We start from the raw sequence: 14617 nt of genomic DNA, 5'->3' as shown, positions 1-14617 counted from the left end.
CTCCCGGGGAGAACATATGCCCAAAAAAAAAAAAAAAAAAAAAAAAAGTATGGAAAGGTAAGCCACAGATTTAGTAAACAGTATTTTCAAGGCATCTATCTGCAAAAAGACTTTTACGCAGAAAATATAATTAAAGTCCAACAACTCAATTATAAAAAGATAAGCAGGGGCCAGTCATGTTGGTCCAGCAGTATCTCAATGTTCTGTGATGCTTGATCCACATGGGAAGATGCTGGGTTTGTGTCCCAAGGCCTTCATGTTCATGCTGGGTGTATGTGTGCATGCCCATGATCTGGCTGGCTGAGGGAAGAGCTGGAATGTGGCAGGAAGACCCTGTTAGAGATGCTTCTCTATCTGGTTCTCTGTTTCTCTATTTTGCTCTCTCATAGAAGAAATATTAAAAATGAACTTTGAGGAGAAAAAAGTCAAGAGTCTAATAAAGAATGTAAACAATATTTGGCTACTTCACAAAAAAATTATGAATGACTAATATACACAATATGTATAAAGATTTATAACATCATTTGTATCTGAGAGACCACAAATTAAAACATCTATTAATTACTCATGTCTTGCCCACAAAAAAAGTTAAAATTTAGAAGACTGACAGTATCAAATGTTGGCAAGGATGTGGAGCAAATGAGATTCTCATGCATTGCTACTGGGAGTGAAAAATGTTACAATCAGTTTGGAAAACTTTTTGGCAGTTTCTTGTAAAGTTAAAATACAATTACCCTACAACCCACGCATATCTCTCCTAGGTATTTTCCCAAGAAAAGTGAAAACATATGCCCATGAAATGGTGTGTACATGATTGTTTATAGCAACTTTAATCATAATAGTCACAAGCTAGATAGAAACAGCTAAATGTCAATCAATAAGAGAATAAGTAAACAAAATTGGGGTTAAGATATACAATGAAATACTATCCAACGATAAAATGGAACAAACTACTCATCTTCTAACATCATGGATGAATGTCAGAACCGTCTCTCTGGCTCCTAAGAGTCTACCTTTATGTGGATCCCTTTTCTTGGGTGGTCCACAGGCTTTGCTTCCTGTTCCCTGGGTTCTACAGAGTCATCCAAACCACCACTTACAGGCCATGTTAGATTGTCTTAGGAATAAAGACAGCTCAGAGCTCTCCCCTTAATTCTCTGGATTCTTGCTTGCCCTTAATGTTTGTACTCTGAAGGGTTCTTAACTTTCCTGCCAGTTCAGAGAAAGGTTGGTGAGTTGGTTCATTTTTTCTGAATCAATTGAATTAATTATATTCCTTGATTTATGTACCAAATCATCTTAGATCCTCATGAAGCCCCCTTCTTTCTATCTATCTATCTATCTATCTATCTATCTATCTATCTGTCTGTCTATCTATCTATCTATCTATCTATCTATCTATCTATCTATCTATATTCCCTTTCTTCTGATTCCCCAATCCTGTTCCACCTTCATTCCTAATGGCAAATATCCAAATTATCTTATTGTGTGTCTGTTGGTACAAAGTTTTCACTTTCGTTTTGAAAGCATGGATTGTAAATTATTATTATTATTATTATTTTGTTTTTTGACATAGTGTGTGTGTGCTCACTGGAGACAGTGAAACAGAAAGTAAGAAATCACTCCCTGGGGGGATGGCCATGCTACAATCCCTTCTCTTCCATTCTTCTCCTGGGATTTTGGGCATGCACTCATACACGCCTGGTGTGATTTTCAAGCCACTGGGTCCAGGACTCGAACTGTGGCTAGCCATGCCCAGCCCTTTAACCACCACACCACCTGCTAATCTCTTGTAATTGTGTTTAGACGTATTGTGTTTACCCACTCACTTATCAAATATGTACTGTGTAGTTGCTATGTGCCAAGCACTATTCTAGGTGCAGGGGATACAGCCGTAAACAACACAGAATATATTTTATTCTGTTCTGTACTATGTTCACTATACTATGCTTTGAAGAATTAGCCATGTTGCATCTACTTCATTTCTACTGCCATTTCTAATGTTGGCCAACCCTGGAATCCTCTTGAGCTAATTAGCCACTGTTATTGCTTTAGTATGGATCCTTCCACAATCTTCTATGCAGAAGCCCAGAAAAAAAAAAATACTATTTTCTTGAAAATTATTTGCTTTTTCCATTAATAATACCATACTCATTTAGCATTTTTGCTTTTTATTTTGCTCAATAATATGTCAGTTTATTAAGCAATCAATCATGTCTCTTAAACCATGGCATAGATTTCATGCTAAGGATATTTTACTTAGCCAGTTGCCTTACACATGGTTTCAGTGTTTTTTCTTTTCACAAGAATCCTGCAGGGCCCATATCTGTTCTTGTCTCTATGTCCACAAGTGTTAAGGTTTCTCTAGGGGAGATTCAGGGAAGCAGAACTGCCAAGTGTGTAGACCCAGCACATTCTGAGCTTTAATAAATACAATCAAATCACCTTTAAAAGTTGGTGCAACAGGGGGCCAACAAGTGGCACAGTGGTTAAGGCCTCGGACTCCCACATGGTCAACGAGGTTTAAGTCCCAGACCCAATGACTTGAAACTCATGCCAGGTGCATGTATGTGTGTGCCCAAAATCTCGAGAGAATGGAGAAGACAGGATTGCAGCATGGCCACCCCACTGGAGGGGGTCGATTTCTTGGTTTCTATCTCTCTGTCTCTCCAGCAAGTGCATGCACCCTATGGCAAATCTCTCAAAAAAAAAAAAAAAAGTTGTCGTAACAATGTAGAAGACCTTTCTTTGCCATGTTCTCTCCAACTCCTGATACCATCAAATGTTCTTTTTTTTTTTTTCCCAACTTGCTAGATTAAAAATAGCATGTTAGAGTTTTACTTGCGTTTCCCTGGTTACCAATAAGGTTAAACAGATTTTCATGTATAGTATTTAGACTTCCAAAGTTCTTGGAGAATGGAATTAAAGTATGAGTTTATTTTGGTGCAATATTTTTTAAGTCTATGCATAGTTTTTTCATAATATTTACTGTATTTTCTGTGAACTTCTTAAAGATCCCTCATATTTATTGGCCACTTGCATTTCTTCATCAATCAATTATTCGGTTTACTCTTGTGTTGTCTATCTTTTTCTTTTGAAATTTTTTACTCCTTTTGATATTCTGGGTGCTAATCCTCTGTTTATTATGAAAGTTGCACACAGTTTTTCCCAGTTTATAGCTTGCCTTTTAACCTTTTATAGTAGCTTTCACCATGGGGACTTTAAATTTTTTTATTCAGTTAAAACTCTTTGTTTTTTTCTTTCTGACTATTGTGGGTTTTCGTTTTTTGTTTTTGTTTTTTTGAGAGGTTTTTGCCATAGGACGGATGCGCTCACCAGACAGAGAGAGAGACAGAGAGACAGAAAGTGAGAAATCACCCCCAGGGGGGATGGCCATGCCGCAATCCCTTCTCCTCCATTCTCCTCATGGGATCTTGAGCACGCATGCACACGCACTTGGTGTGAGTTTCAAGCCACAGGGTCCAGGATGCAAACCATGGTTGACTACATGGGAATCCAGCGACATAGCCATTACGCTAACTGCTGGTCCCGCTGACTATTGTTTTTGCCTTGAGGTGTTTGACTCAACTGTATAAACTTATTGTATTTTATTTGCATCCATTTCAAAGTTTTTGTGTGTTTAATCAATTTGTAAGTTATTTTTATATATACTGTTGAATAAGGATGTACCTTTTTCATAATAAATGAATGCGCTCACCAGACAGAGAGAGAGACAGAGAGACAGAAAGTGAGAAATCACCCCCAGGGGGGATGGCCATGCCGCAATCCCTTCTCCTCCATTCTCCTCATGGGATCTTGAGCACGCATGCACACGCACTTGGTGTGAGTTTCAAGCCACAGGGTCCAGGATGCAAACCATGGTTGACTACATGGGAATCCAGCGACATAGCCATTACGCTAACTGCTGGTCCCGCTGACTATTGTTTTTGCCTTGAGGTGTTTGACTCAACTGTATAAACTTATTGTATTTTATTTGCATCCATTTCAAAGTTTTTGTGTGTTTAATCAATTTGTAAGTTATTTTTATATATACTGTTGAATAAGGATGTACCTTTTTCATAATAAATGAGCAAATTTCTCAACTCCCTTGAATATTCCATCTTTAACTCAAGTCATCTGAGATGCCACCTTCGTGCTAAGTTCCTATACTTGGTGTGTACTGGACTTGCTGGTCATTCCAGTGACACAGCCTCTATTCTATTTATTGACAACCACAAAGATATATATATTTCTTCATATATGGTAGCACAGACTTCTGCTCTTGGTATTGTATGAGTACTTAAAAAAAAAAAAAAAAACTTTGGCTCTTCTTGCCTCTTTTCTTTTCCATATGCATTTTAGGATCAATTTAGCAATTCCTTGAAAATCTCATTTGGATTTTTATTATAATTACACTGAATTATTCATTAATTTTATAGAAGATATATTTAAAATGTCAGTCTCTTCACCCATGAATACATTGTTTTTCTCCCTTTGCTATAGATTTTATGATCCTCATAACTGTTCTATAGTTTCTTCATAGATATTTATTCTTAGTTACCATCTAATTTTTTCTGTTAGGTTGTTGGGAAAGTCATGATGCATTTTTGCATAGAAAAATATGTCATGACATTCCCAATGACCCAATGTAATAAATGACATCTGTTTTTTTATTATATTTACTAATGGGTTATCATTGATGATTAGAAAAGCATTGATTTTCATATGTTGACACTATACCTGGCCACCTTGCAGTATTCCTTATTTTCTAAATTTCTGTGAACAATGGTAAACTCTGAAAATCTTCTGACAGGTATTCCGTTAGGCTTGTGATGATAGCTTTTCTTCCAACTTCTTCTTCAGCTGTGCTGTTTATCGGCATACAGCCTGTGACCAAATTATCTACCTCATAATTTGTATCTCTGTTCTTTACCTCTGCATTTCTAATGAGCTCTATAAGTTTGTTTTCTATAACCTCGATCAGAGTGTCACCATCATCGATCACTCTTGTTATTACTTCCACTGGCAATTTTTTCTATCATGCTTTTAGTATCATTGAATGTTTATCTTCTTCTGATGAATTCCCTTTATTCCCTTTTTCCTCAACTCTATATATATATATATACACATATATATATACACACATATATATACACACACATAGATATACATATATATATTTATATAATATCTCAACCTTCAATTATCATAACTCTTGTTTCATAGACAGTACTTGTGTGTGTGTGCTTATTTCCTCAAGAACACAAAGAAAATGTTTTGAAGCTTTTTTCCTGTAATAAATCCTTTTCAGTTCTGTACTTTTTTTCTACTTTGACAGAGTACCTCTTCTTTTACTGTGCAGAAAATTCTCACAATGTTCTTTTTTTTTTTTTCTTGTTTATCCTTCAAAGAGGAAAGATTTATCCCAGTTTATATGGCACAGAGTGGGTGACACTTCTTGGTCTTCCTCTGCTCTTTTGAGTGTCAGCAGAATCTCAAATTTTGTTCTTAAGCTAAAGGGGCTATTCAGTTTAAATATGGACGTTGGCATCAAATTTTATTTGCATGCAAATTTGGTGCAGTTCCAAGAAGGATACACTATCATTTCATCTTCTGCTTGTGGTAACATTATTCATTTCTGGCAAATCTTATACAATCTGAAGTTCTTTCTTGACTACAACAATGTATATAGAAAAACTGGAATTCTTAAAGTACCATTCTCACAGGGTGTTTGTATTTACTATTATACTTAAAAACTAATTCAATTCCAATGGTTAATGTTATATGTCAACTTAACTGGGCCACAGACTGCCCAGGTATGTGGTCTAACATTATTCTGGGTATTTTGTGAGGATGTTTTTGAATCAGATTAACTTTTATTAAGAGACATTTTTGCTATAGGGTTCGTGTGCTTGCCAGAGAGACAGAGAGAGACAGAGAGACAGAAGGTGAAAAATCATCGCCAGGAGGGATGGCCACACAGCAATCCTTCTCCTCCATTCTCCTCTCAGAATTTTGGGCATATATGCATGCACACCTGGCATGAATTTTAAGCCGCTGGGTCCGGGACTTGAACAGCAGTCAACTATGTGGGAGTCAGCGACATAACTCTTATGCCATCTGCTGGTCTGAGATTAAAATTTTAAATGGATAGACTGAGTAAAACAGATCACCCTCAAAATGTGGGTGAGCTCGCATTCAATAACTTGAAGGCCTATTTCAAGTAAAACAAAAAATAGGACCTTCATTTGTATAAGAGAAACTCCCTTCTGCCTGACTACCTTTCAACTGGGACATTCACTTTTTTCCTGACTTCTTACTTAAACTGAAACATGGGCTCTTCTTGAACCTTGAGCCTGCCTCTGCTGCACTGAAACGATACCATTAGCTCTCCTGGACTTCAAGCTTGACAACTTGCTTTGCAGGTTTGGGGACTTGTTCGCCTCTATAATCATATGAGCCAAATTCTCTGTAATATACAAGCAGTCATGCATAGCATAACAATGTGGATATGCTCTGAAAAATGTGTCATGGGGTGATTTCATCGTTATGTGAACATCACAGAGTGTATTTAAACACACCTGGATGGTATGGCCTACAACACACCTAGGATATATGGTACAGGCTATGTGCCTTACGCAGTCCACTGTTGACCGAAATGTCATTATGCAGCAGATGACTGTTATGTATCTATCTCTTCAGTTCGTTGGTTACTTTTCACTAGGGAACCCTGACTAATACAGCCTCCCACAGGGCAGTGCTTGGGGCTTTCCGGCTCAGCAGATAACTGAAAGCTTCTTCCCTCTTCAATGAAGGCTCAGGGTTATTACTTTTATGACCGAAGAGCCTTTTTTCTGTCTATAACGTCAGCCTGGCATCTCCCAAGAGCCTGGGAGCTCTGTAAGAGAAATCAATTTAGCAAATATTATACTATTTGAGGAATTTCAACATTCCTTGCCATTGGAATAAATATATATTCAATGAGAAATGTGCTTACCCTTTCAGGGTGTTTCTTCATTGTGCTTCCCAAATACCCCAATCAAGTGCTGGATGTCCAGCCCTCCTCCATGTGGCATCGTTATTCAAAGTGTTCAGAGGCAGGTGGAGTCTGAGGGGAAAGTGTCCATTTTAACCTGGCAGGAAAACCTGGGTCAGCACATGGAGTAATGTGTCAGAATCACCTGGTTTCTGGGTGCTAGGTCCACCTGCAGGGTGTCTGAGTGGGGCCTGAATATGTCCGTTTCTAACAAGTTCCCCAGCTGTGTTGGAAACCTCTGCACTAGAGTTTAGGGCTCCAAGGAAAGGGCTGAAACCAGAATATCATTGCACAGGAAGTCAGGAGCCTTGCAAGGAAGTCAAGCTACAGAGGCGAGGGTGGGAGTGGGAACCAGGACGTGGGCCATGGACAAAGACCCAAAGCCAAGAGCCTGTTCACATCAATGCCAGCCTCTAACGTGGAGATGGGTGTATTATCTAACATGCAACGCCAGGCTAGGCTACACCTAAGCAAAACAGGACCGTGGTGTGAAGGAAAACCTGGTCAGCCTCCTCCTCGGTATTTCTTTCCAGCACATGGAACATTTTGCCAGATTGGAAAGAGCAATAGATTCTGTCACTATAGATGTCCAGGATAAAATGTTCGATTGATACTGTTCTTTTGGATTCAACTCTATAAATGCCAGGATTCTGTCAGTGCACTGGGCATTCTGGCATTGTTGAATCAGGAGGCAAAAGCTACGTGAAATTATTCAGCTAACACGTGTCACAGAGTCCAACTGGGGGAGTGTGGTCTCTAGTTTATAATGTGTGATGTTTTCCATAAATGATAGGTCCTTAGGTTAGGTCAGAATTTCATCTAAGATGCTATTTCTTCCCTGCCGTGCACATGTTTCTCCACCATGAGTGTATTTCATGATCAGTTCTTAGTTTGGATGAATTTTTTTTTCTTTTTCTCTCCTTCCGCCTTTCCCTCTGTCGTTCCAGCCCAGTTAATATTAATTCCTTTTCATCATCTTAAAAACTTTAATTAGCTATTTTGATATATTCCCTAAGAAGTCTGGAGTCTGATTCATCAAAGTGATAACAAGAAGATATTTTGAGAATTTGTTCCAATTTAAATGACTAAATTATTTCTCCATTTGTTATTTATCTGCTTATGAAATTTTTTTGTGCCAAAAGGTGCTTGTGCTTACCAGAGAGAGAGAGGAAGAGAGAGAAAGGGGGAGGAAGCACCTCTCTGTGGAGCGTGGCCATATCCCTATTCCTTTTCCATCCTGTCAAGATTTGGGGTATGCATGCCCTTGCGCTGATGTATTTTCAAGCTGCTGGGGCAGGGATTTGAATCATATGATCACCATGTGGGATCTGGCTTCCTTAACCACCAAGCCATGAGGCTGGCCCTGCTTGTAGATATGGATATGGAATATACTGCTGTGAAGCTGACTATCTATAAGCCGATTGTTCCCAGAGTGCGTATAGCATAAACGTATAATCTGGGTTATATCCTGTAATAACACATTTTCGAGTCACTATGAAGGAGGCAGATACGACTAAATCAGAATAAACCAGATCTCACGTAAAACCATTTTCCTGAAGAAAGCACACATCATGTGGCTATGGCCGCGGCATCTGACAGAGGAGGAGGTTGATCCCCTCATAAAAGGGATCTTCAAGACTGAGGCTTCATTGGGACCAACAGTTGGCATAATGGCTATGTCACTGGATGCCCACATAGTCAACCGCAGTTTGAGTCCTGGACCCGGTGGCTTAAACTCACACCAGGCATGTGTGCATGCCTGTCCAAGATCCCGAGAGGAGGATGGAGGAGAAGGGATTGCGGCATGACCATCCCCCTGGGGGGGGGGGGGTTGGTGATTTCTCACTTTCAGTCTCTCTGTCTTTCTCTGTCTTTCTAGCAAGCACACACACCCTATAGCAAAAACCTCTCCAAAAAAAGAAAAAAAGGAGTGGGGAGGGAGAAAAGATTGAGACTTCAGGAACTCAGCCTCCCCACCCTAGGAAATCAGCCCTCCTTTCTTCGTAGCCCACCGAAAAGCATGATAAGACCTATCGCAGGAGACTCCTTGTGGGACAGTGGCATAACTCTCCCTACTTGGATTCAGCTCTGTAAATGCCAGGATACCCAGCGCATTGACTAAGAAGTCGCCGAGTTCAATTCCTGACTAACATGCATTTTACCTGCCTCTCTACTATTGCGGTTTCTTCCCCCTTGAGTCCCAATCCAGAAAATAAAGCACACTGTGCAAAATCACTGTGCCATCTGTGTGCAGGTTAGTCACTGTAGGAGAAGAAAGAGGAGGGTGAGGAAATGAATGTTTCTGGAGGGTCTGCTGGTAGAAGGCACTGTGCTGGCATTTAACATACCCGGCGTCACAGCAGCCTGTGAGGGTAGCAGTAAATGTGCTGTAAGTATAATATATTAGCTCCATTTAATACACTTTACAAGGCAAGAGACTGAGGCTTAACTTCACCATGAGGAACTTAGCTTAGCTCTCTGTTATAATAAGTGAAAATAACATAGTTCTTCTATTACTTAATATAAGGGGACTTCAACAAGTTCGTGGAAGATGGAATTAAAGTATAAGTTTACTTTGATGCAAAAAATTTTAGATCCATGCATCGTTTTTTCATAACATGCATTTCCATCAAAATTCTTAAGTCTCATTTATTCATTTCTTCCACAAGTAAGAGAGACATACAGAGAGGGAGAGAGAAAGAAAGAGAGAGGGAGGAAACCACCACCAAGGCCCTGATGCCACGATCCACCCCCAGTCTTTAGCCAGCCCTGGATCATGGGCAAATGCATGCCCAGCGTACTCAGGGAGGTTTCTGGACTTGAACTAGGAACTTTCTCATGTGGGATTACCTCACAGAGCATGGCATTTTACCACTGTCCCACCATCCAGCCCCTTATGAACTTTTAGAAGACCCCTTGTATATATTAATGTCAGGCACTAGTTACTTAACCTCATAATAATCCTACAGCATTATTGTTGTTATTATTATTCACATTTTGCTGCTGATAAACAGGGCACTTAAGTAACTTGCATTAAGTCACAGGACAGGTAAGAGGTGAGCTAACATTTGAATCTAGTTAACTCTGGCTCTAGCACGTGTACTCTTAACCACTTAACAGTTCTATATTGTTTCTAGTTACAAAACTGTACTGTCAACTTGAATAAATGTTTGTAAAATGATAAATGATGGAGCAAGAAATTTATCTCAGTTATATCTTTCCACCAAACCTAATAATTAAGAGCTGGTCAGGTGAAAATTCAGAAAGCCCTGGTTATGCCAAGAAGTGGGCCCTGTGTGGATGGGTAATATGGTTTGGATCTCTCTGTGTTAGCTCAGACCTGTCATCAGGTTTTAGTGGTGATTGTCACACTCCCCAAGTGTTTTTTAACCTTGATGGGAGTTAGTGAATAAGGACCCTTTGGATTTAGAGATGCTGGATTCCCATAGTGATTCCAACAATGAGATAATACTTGTCTTATTCAAACGAGCTTTATCAGGCATCTCTATCCTCTTCTCTCTATCCTCTTCACTCCTAGTTTCTTTGGAGCTAGATCTGTCGTCGCGGCTCACTGACAACAAAAGGAACACAGATAAGGATTGAGAGAGTTATGTTCTACTCTCAGTTCATGGCTATGATACCAGAAGAGGGAAAAATAAAGCCTACTTGGTCATGTTCGAGTAAATGATAAGCAGGGCTGAACTCATTCAACCTTATTCTTTGACTCTTATGAAAGGAAGACATTGTGTATGAGAAGGAAATCGTATTTCACTGCCGGTAACAGAAGTGATAACAATGACATCAACACACAGAGTCTGTTTTTATCACCTAATGAGAAGGCAATTTTTGATGTTGTTTGGACAATATAAAATTGTCAGGTCTGAGGTCTCTGTAGTTGTCTTGGTCTTCCCTTTAGTGTCTCAGAATTGCTGCTGCAGCACAGCCATCAGGGATAGGAAGGAAGAAAGAGAAAAGAGGGGGAAAAAAAGTGTGCTCACTGAGTAAGCTCCTGTTCAAGACCTTTCCCTAAAACTCTGCCCACAACTTTTGTGTATATATGTATATATATGAAAAGAGGCCGGGTACACAGACACCCCCAACAAAATAGAATAAAAGGGAGCATGGATAACAAGCAATCTCTGCTGCAACTTTCTGTTGGCTCAAGACCAGCATCTTAGTACTGCCAATTCTCTGTTGCCCACTTGACAAGCTCTGAGAACACTGGGCTGCTCCACACCCTAGCTGGCTTGGACCAACTTTCTAGGACTGGGACAACCCAATGCAGTTTACACTGTGAAAGTCCATAATGAAGACTATCCATATTTCTAAAGCATTCATTTTTATTTATTTTTTTTAGAGAGAGATTTTTGCTGTAGGGCATGTGGCTCACTGGAGAGACAGAGAGACAGAAAGCAAGAAATTACCTCCCAGGGGTTGGCCATGCTACAATCCCTTCTCCTCCATTCTCCTCTCAGGATTTTGGGCATGCACATACAGATGCCCAGAGTGAATCTCAAGTTGCTGGGTCCAGGACTTGAACTGTGGTTGACTACATGGGAGTCCAGTGAAGTAACCATTATGCCATCTGCTGGTCACAAACATTCATTTTTAAATGGAGAAAGAATTATTATAATTTTATTTACCTCTTACTTGTAATGGGTGCATTGGTCTAGTTGGCTACTATTTTATGTATTTGTGAGTTAGGATGGTGATCCAGCGCATTCATTAGCTGCCTTAACTCTTAACTGGTCTTTGGGGACCATAGAGAGATATTTAGAGAGAAAAGTAAACTCTGTCTCCTATTAATCAAGGGTGAGGGAAAATAAGAATAAGATGTGGAAATTATAGATTGCATTACTACAAATTTTGTTTCTTACCCATATTTTTTGGGGATGTTCAATTCCCATCTTTTCATTTCTACTTATTAGTTAATATCAGCGGAGAAAAATTAAACAGGAAATTCTCACCATCCTAGAACTCTAGGTATCTATGTGTTTTCTTCACTGATTTTTCCATAAAACATTATAATGCAGGTAAAGTATTTAGAGTATAGTTAGAATAAAATACAGTGTGACAGTCTAATGTAGCTGTATTATAAACAAAATGTAATTACCAAGAGAAGGTAAAACTCCAAAGTTAGGCAATGCTGGGGGTACAGGGAAAGACCTGTAGGCTCTTTGGTATAATTATTTACAGAAGCACTAATAGTTATGGGGTTCAAAGCCAGGAAACTCTAAGAGGCCCTATTATTTATTTTTACCTCACTAAGTGTATTAACGCGTTATCAAAGAACTCTGTAACAAGCACAGCTTGCGGGCATCCATGAACACCGCAAATGGAAGCTGAGAAGCTAATGTACCAGTGCATTGCTCTGGCTGGGTTCCAGGCTGTACTGAGGTTTTCTTAATTTAGAACTGACTATAAGCTTGGACACCTTGCTCTTGTGCTACCAACCATGCTGCCAGCATCCCAGGAAGAAATCAGTTAAGCCACAGGGGCAAAGTCCCAATAGCTCGGACTCATACCTAATTATATAAAACAAGTGTGGAGCTCCATGAAGATGGATTCTGAGTCTTTGGCAACTCACACAAAATGGCAGGAATCAACATCAGAGGAGAAATGTGGAAAGAACACCCAGCAAATCACATGATTTGCTCATATGACACTACAGAGTCCTACTTGTACTCTCCTGCAGGCATTCACCAGCAGCTCCAGCAAGGTGGAGTGGCATTTCCTGTGTCAATGGAAATAACCAACTCTGCAGAATGATTATTAATGTGGTTTATTGCTAAACACGAATATGTGTGACCAGGCCTTGAAAAAGGCAAACATGCCTTTTTGGGGGTGATCCCAAATACAGAAAACAGATACAGGGGTTTCTTTTATTTGATTTTGAGAATGAGAGACAAGGTTTAGAATTTAGTGAAAAATTTTCCCATTGGTCTGGCTCAAAAAGGTGGGGCATCTGAAAGTGGGAGCTTGGAAGTTAGAGGTGGGTTTTTGTGTTTTGGAAAAGGACTTTAACAGAGAGAAGGGTGGCTTGTATATATCAGAAGATACAGCCCCAAGAATAGGATGTAGGAAGAGTCTTGTTATCAATGAGTCAAAATGGTCTGTTAATATTTGTGGGCATGACTCACCCAATGCAAAGATACTATGTCAGGGCCAGGATGTTGGAAAAGTCCTGTTATCAAGTGGACCAAAATGGTTTGTTAATGTTTGTGGGCATGATTGATTCCAGGCCCTCTGGAAGGAATTTTTTGAAATATGAAAGAACAGTCAGACTTCTGTCCTCACTTGCATCAACAATTCAAGTTTCCATGTTCAAAGTACAATTCTCTAATGTCACACCAGGTGAATCTTGTCCTTCATGTAGTTTGCCCAGGACTAGACTTTATTCTTAGGGAAGAAGCAGACATATGATTTTATATATCCTAGCTTCCCTAAGTGACATATGATCCATGCATCTCTCCTTCCTCATTGGTCAGGACCCGAGTGGACATCTGAGCCATGTGGGCTAGGAGATTTGTCAATCTTGTTGGAATTGGTCCTTGGTAATTCCATCCAATCTTTATAGACATGGACTGAACCATCCTGCAGACATCTTCCTGCAGACCTCTTCCTGCCACATGAACAGGAAGAACTGAGGGTGCTACAATCCCAGAGAGGAAGGGAGAGCAGCCTGCCTCCCTAGCCCTGTGTTCTGCTTTCAGTTGTATTATGGACAGTTTTTGCCCTTTTTGTCCTTGGATCATGAGAACTACAGTCTACTCATTTCCCCTGCTCAGATTCTATGGCATCCTCTCTTATCCTTCTAAAAGAGCCCAATTCTTACTTACCTCAGAGCAGAAGGATTTCTGTTTTGTTTTGTTTTTAACAAAATGTCTCCACTAAGGTAATGAAGATCCCTGGCCTATCATTTTGTGATACATGGTTCTCTGATTTTTTGCTTTTAAAAGTAAAAGGGGGAGCTAAGGTTGCTTCAATAAATACCTAAAACATACACATACACACATATCTCAGTAAATATAGAAAGAATGCATTCTAGGGGCCAGATGATGACACAACAGTAATGCAATACTCTGAGATTAATCTAAATGGAAAGTTTCTAGATTTGCATCTGTAGATGTCCCTTGACATGCCAGGTGCATGTGTGCCTATGGTGCAGGGGTGACTGAGGCTGGGGATGGATCATAGCATGGAGACCCGGTAGGGGTGCAATCTCTGTGTCTCTCATGAATAAGTAAAATTAAACATAAAAAGGAAAGTATACATATTCAATGTGATTTTACCCCCCAAATACTGTCATATACTTAATGGTAAAACAGTGCTAGTGAAGATTACAATTTACTGTGTGTTTTCTCTGTGCTAGACACAACAACAAATATTTTACAAATGCTGTTTCATTTCAGCATCGCAACAACCCTATCAGTTAGTGTTACTATCTCTGTTTTACACATAAGAAAACCAAGCCCTGGCTCTGAGTGCTTCAGTAAATGCCCAAGAAGCCCCAGCCATCCACTCATAGGTCTCTTTGACTTGAATGTTTTCACAAGCATTATCTGGACAATTTTCGCTACA

At 39.7% G+C, this 14617-nt stretch overlaps 1 protein-coding gene across 1 annotated transcript in view; it reads left to right on the top strand.

Moving 5' to 3' along the window:
* The window catches only part of CALN1 (calneuron 1), a 579183-nt gene that overhangs the window by 517973 nt on the left and 46593 nt on the right, over positions 1 to 14617 (top strand). The window lies entirely within an intron of this gene.

Source organism: Tupaia chinensis, unplaced genomic scaffold (genome assembly GCF_000334495.1).
Source record: "Tupaia chinensis unplaced genomic scaffold, TupChi_1.0 Scaffold000429_1, whole genome shotgun sequence".
Classification (NCBI taxonomy): domain Eukaryota; kingdom Metazoa; phylum Chordata; class Mammalia; order Scandentia; family Tupaiidae; genus Tupaia; species Tupaia belangeri.
This window is presented reverse-complemented; position numbering and strand designations above follow the sequence as displayed.